This window comes from Otolemur garnettii, unplaced genomic scaffold, assembly GCF_000181295.1.
Source record: "Otolemur garnettii isolate 467f Iridium unplaced genomic scaffold, OtoGar3 scaffold00108, whole genome shotgun sequence".
NCBI lineage: Eukaryota > Metazoa > Chordata > Mammalia > Primates > Galagidae > Otolemur > Otolemur garnettii.
The window spans coordinates 1,003,120-1,008,964 of NW_003852503.1; the positions used below are offsets into that span (position 1 = coordinate 1,003,120).

Here is a 5,845-nt window from a genome sequence, read left to right on the forward strand (position 1 = left end):
ATGAATAATGCATAATGTTTTTTTAGTGAACATCATTACATGTATGTGATGGAGTCCAGAACACACAGCAGTGAGGAATCATGCTAGTACATACATTCCATGAACAAAAAATGGTGGATAAGTCCCTCCCAGGGTGGGAAGTCTAGTATCATAATGAACTAATATTGTTCATCTCCAGTTCTGTCAATGGGGTGTTGAAGTCCCTGTCTACTTTGTTGGTTATCATATTGTCCAGACCAAGCAGGGTTTATTTTGTAAATCTGGTAGCATTGATATTAGATGCCTATATGTTTAGGATTGAAATGTCCTAAATTGAATGTCCTCCATTCTTGTGATGCTTTACTAAGAATAATGTGTTCCACTTCCAACCAGGTTAATACAAAAGATGTAAAGTCTCCATCTTTTTTAATGGCTGAATAGCATTCCATGGTATACATATACCACAGCTTGTTAATCCATTCCTGGGTTGGTGGGCATTTAGGCTATTTCCAGATTTTGGCAATTGTAAATTTAGCTGTGATAAACAGTCTAGTTCAAGTGTTCTTATGGTAAAGGATGTTTTTCTTCTGGGTAGATGCCCAGTAATGGGATTGCAGGATCAAATGGGAGATCTAGTTTGAGTTCTTTGACGGTTTTCCATACTGCCTTCCAAAAAGGTTGTATTAGTTTGCAGTCCCACCAGCAGTATAGAAGAATTCCCTTTTCTCCACATCCATGCCAGCATCTGCAGTTTTGAGATTTTTGTGATGTGGGCCATTCTCACTGGGGTTAGAGGATATCTCAGGGTGGTTTTGATTTGCATTTTTCTAATAAGTAGGGATGATGAGCATTTTTTCATATGTTTATTAGCCATCTGCCTATCTTCTTTAGGGAAGGTTTTATTTATCTCTCTTGCCCAGTGATCTAAGGGATTGTTGGATTTTTTCATGTTGATTAATTTGAGTTCTCTGTAGATCCTAGTTATCAAGCTTTTGTCTGATTCAAAATATGCAAATATCCTTTCCCATTGTGTAGGTTGTCTATTTGCTTTGGTTGTCTCCATAGCTGTACAGAAGCTTTTCGGTTTCATTAAGTCCCATTTGTTTATTTTTGTTGTTGCAATTGCCATGGAAGTCTTCTTCATAAAGTCTTTCCCCACTGGTATCTTCAAGTATTTTTCCCATGCTTTCTTTAAGCATTTTTGTCATTTCATGCCTTAAATTTAGGTCTCCATCTTGAATCAATTGTTGTGAGAGGAGAAAGGTGCAGGTACAGTAGTTATTTTAAAGGCAATTATATTGGTAGTGAGAATTGTGACACCTGCTTTCTTTTGGTTTTTATTTGCCATAAATGCTCTTTCCAATCCTTTACTCTGAGTGTTGATATGTCCTTGTGGGCCAGATGTGTTTTCCAGAATACAGCAAATATAATGCTTGGTTTATACACTTGTCAGCCATTCTGTGTACCTTCAGTGGGGAATTCAAGCTATTTACATTTATTAAGAGAAATGATAAGTAGTGTGGAGTTCTTATCACCTTGTTGTGTGGAGCATGGTGCCTTGTTTTATTACTTGGGTCATTGTGGAAGATAGGCTTCATGCTTTAGTTTCTGGGTGTTGTTATTTTGCTGGTGGTTCATTCTGTTGGCTGTCTATAGCATAATAAAAATTTCTCAATGTTTGTTTATATAAAAAAAGATTTTTTTTTTTCTCTATTGAAGACAAAACTTAGTTTGCAGGGTATGGAATCCTAGGCTGGCAATGGTTTTTTTTTTTTTTTTTTTTTTTGAGAAGATTGAAGATTGGAGTTCACTTTCTTTTGGCTTGTAGAGTTTCTGTTGAGAAGCCAGTTGACATCCTGAGCTTTTCCTTATGCCTTGCTGCTTGCAAAACTTTCTCTTTCATTTTGACTTTGGCCAGTATATGTGTAGGAGATTCTTTGTTTGAATTGAGTCAGCCTGGATTCCAATATCCATCTAGCAGGTGAATGTCTCAATCTATAGCAATATTAGAGAAATTTTCAATTATAATATTTTTGGCTAAGGTTTTAATGCTATTGGGACTCTATTCTCCTTTCAGGGATATATGTATATATATAAATTGTTGGTATGCTTCATGTAGTCTTATAATTCTCTAAGAGATTGCTCTGCTTTTAATCTCTTATTTTCTGCCTCTTTAAGTGAATAGGTTAGCTCAAGAGCCTTGTCTTCATGCTCTGAGATTTTTTTATTTTCCCTGTTTCAATCTGTTACTGAAACATGGTATTACATTTTGAAAGTCACTGAAGGACTTCTTCAATTCTCTTAGCTCCTTTATTTCATGTATAATTGTGTGGAGGTCCTTGAAGAGTTTGTCCTGTTTTCATTAAATTGTTGGGTCAATTTATGGAGTTCATTTGATCATTTTCCTCTTTGCCTTCAGTTCCCTTCATGGTTTTTGCATTTCCATAATTTTTTTTTTTTTGTAGTTCTAATCTGAGATAACTACATTATCATCCCTTGTGTGAGAAGATCTGATCTGATTCTTTTTTTTTTTTTTTTTGTAGTTTTTGGCTGAGGCTGGGTTTGAACCTGCCACCTCTGGCATATGGGGCCAGCGCCTTACTCCTTTGAGCCACAGGCACCGCCTGATCTGATCTGATTCTTCTTGATGGCAGTGATTTTTTGTTGGTTCTTCCTTGTTTGTGTTTTTTCTTTCTTGACTCTGGGTTATGTTCTATAGAGGGTTAGAACAAACAAACAAAAACTTCCTAGGACACTAGGGAGTGCTCCAGTATCATAAAAAAACACAGCTACTTTTGGATGTGAAGTTCTAAGGCTGAAAAATGAACATCACAATTTTTGTTTTTTTGTTGGCAGGTTGTCAAGGAGATCAGAACTGGTTTTTCTAATCTGGGAGTGACCACTGTGCAGGTGGACCAGTGCCCCAGGTCAGAGGCATATGTCTAACATTCAAGGGTGCCACAGCCTAGCTCTGGGAAACTGCCTGACCTCTATCACTGATGTGAGGGGCATGCCCCAGTGAACCAAATTGTGTGTAGAGATTGAAAAGTGGTCTCTACACTGGTGGGGGCAGGACCTCCCTAATCTGTTTGGCAGATCTGTAGTCTCTGTTCAAGGATGACCATCCATGCCTGGAAGATTGAGTTGAAGTTAGCTGCACAGCCAATCCACAAAAAGTTCCACCGCTTTGGACCCTCATGATCCTCAGTGAGGTCAGGGTCTTGGGGAAGCAGGGACCTGGTCCCCTAATATTTGACAGGCAGCCTGGTGTCTGATCCCTGGACCCAGGCCCAGATCCACCTGTGCTCTGGAGAGGAAGCACCTGGCCACAAGCAGGTGGCTCCATCTCTAAGAGATTAAGGACAGACTGTATTCCCTTGGTCCCTCCAAAGTAGAGCTAGTATGTGAGCACCCAATAATTCCATGGGTGCCCATCTCCCACATCTCTCACTCTGCTCCCTCCCTATGGGAGGAGAGGCCCACCCCGGCAGTAGGGAGTGGGGGTGGTGGTAATCCACCGGTGGCCCCAATCATTCAGCCACTCCACGTGTAGGCTCTATCCCTGGGTCTTGCCCTTCCCTCACCAGCTTTTTGTGCTAGCCTCCCTTCCCTTCTCAGCTTTTCCTCTACGGATGTTCCATGCTGTCACTCTGTGCCTTCCCAGGGCTTTTTCTGAGCAGGATGATCCAGAATCAAGACTGGCAGATTGTATCAATGCCAATATCCAGGAAAAAGAGGAAAAAGGGCACCACAAGGCAGCAGTTCCAGCAGGAGGCCCTTGAGATCCTTCATAAAGATTTTGGTGAGATCAGGTCACCAGGGGTGAAGCAGCTCACATAAGTGATAGAGGACTTAATTATCCTTCACCATACAGCACCCAGGACTTCATCATCACCAAGGCCTGGGAAGAAATATCAACCCAGGTAAGACCACCCATCACTTTCCCATACCTCAGCCTGTCTCCTTCCTCTCCTGCCACAGAGGTCAGGGATTATAGCTTCCTTGAAAGCTTCCTTGAAAATCAGAGTTCTCTCACCTGGAATGGGGAAAGGAAGTCCTTCTGTGAGTAAAGGCAGAGTGCAAAAGCCCTCAGGACAGAGGTGGGGACCAGATATCTATGTGGCATATTTTTTTTCCAGTCAATGACAGGGTAACTTTATTGAGGCTCCAGGGCCATGGGACTCGGGCAGGACGCTGCCCTGTAGAGAAAGGAGGGGCCTTATTTGATCTTCTTGGGGGGCAGATTGTTGGTGTGACCACACTTCTTCTTGCGGCAGTTGACAGCAGGGGGCGCAGGTGAGCATAACATTTCCGGCAGATCACCTTGTTGTGGTTGTACTTTGGGCAAGCTGGTGGAGGGAAGGCTCAGTGAGGCCGAGTCTCAGACCATGCACCAGGTGCAGGGTAGACTCTACCTAGATGCTGTAATCTGAAAGAGTGCAGCTGTCCTTGAGCTGTTTGCCTGCAAATAGCCAACACTGGTGGTCAGGTGGAATGCCCTCTTTATCTTGGATTTGGCTTTGGCATTCTGAATGGTGTCGCTGGGTTCTACCTCAAGGGTGGTGGTCTTGCCCGTAAAGGTCTTCACAAAGATCTGCATCTCTGCGTCTGCTCCTGGGCCCTGGTCTGGGCTTGGTGTCTCGACTTCTGTGCTCTGTTTGGTCATGGGCCAAGACTAACCTAGGCGGGCAGGCGCAGGCACCCCCTCCACAGCCCTGGCCCCTGCAGCCTGCTGTCCGACCCAGCCCAGCGCCAACCTGCAGCCACTGACCAGCTTGGTCGCCTCTTTGAAGAGAAAACAAACAAACAAACAAACAACAACAACAAAAACCTATGTGGCATATTTGTTAGAAGTCTTATGAACTCCTATTTGGTTACTGTATGAATTTGCTAAGGCTACCATCCTCAAATTCCACAAATTGGGTAGCTTAAACCACAGACGTTTATTTTCTCACAGTCTGGAGGTTAGATGTCCAAGATCAAGGTGCAGGTAGGTTTGGTTTCTCCTAATGAATCTCCTTGGCTCTCAGATGGCCATCCTTTCTCCAGTGTTCCTAAGCATTCTTATGTTTGTGTCCAAATTTCCTTCTTGTTATAAGAACACCAGATTGGATTAGGGCCCACCTTGACAGCCACATTTCTTTTTTTTTTTTTTTTTTGAGACAGAGCCTCAAGCTGTCCCCCTGGGTAGAGTGTCGTGGCATTACAGCTCACAGCAACCTCCAACTCCTGGGCTCAAGCGAGTCTCCTGTCTCTGCCTCCCAAGTAGCTGGGACCACAGGCGCCCGCCACAGCGCCTGGCTATTTTTTTTTGGTTGCAGCCGTCATTGTTGTTTGGCGGGTCCGGGCTGGGGATTCGAACCCACCACCTTAGGTGTACGTGGCTGGCGCCTTAGCCGCTTGAGCTATAGGCGCCGAGCCAGACAGCCACATTTCATCGTGATTGTCTCTTTAAAGATCCTGTCTTCAAATACAGTCGCATTCTGAGATCCTGGGGTTAGGGTTCAACCAATGCTCTTGAGTATCAGTGAAGGAGCATTTCTCCAGAAAGAGAAAAAGGGGCTCTCTTGGCAATTTGGGGCCACCCACAATGTTTCTCCCATAGCCTATTATCTTTAAGCTGCCCATGGTAACATCTGGATGTCTCTGATTTCCCCTTCTGCCGTCAGGTGGAGAGAACTTTCTGCTTTTACAGGACTCACGTGATTGGAGTAACCCTAGCACATAATTTCCATTCACGTAATCATGGCAGTAATATCATGCTTATACCCACATATGATCCACCTACACACTCTGAGAGACAGAGACAGCGCCTGGGCCAGACTTTAAGGTCTTTGAGTCTTGAAACTCTGCCAGACACAGGGGT

At 43.7% G+C, this 5,845-nt stretch overlaps 1 pseudogene; it reads right to left on the reverse strand.

The window, feature by feature from the left end:
• Window positions 1-4,198: 4,198 nt before the first annotated feature.
• LOC100942951 lies at window positions 4,199-4,621 on the reverse strand (annotated as a pseudogene).
• Between the last annotated feature and the right edge of the window lie 1,224 nt (window positions 4,622-5,845).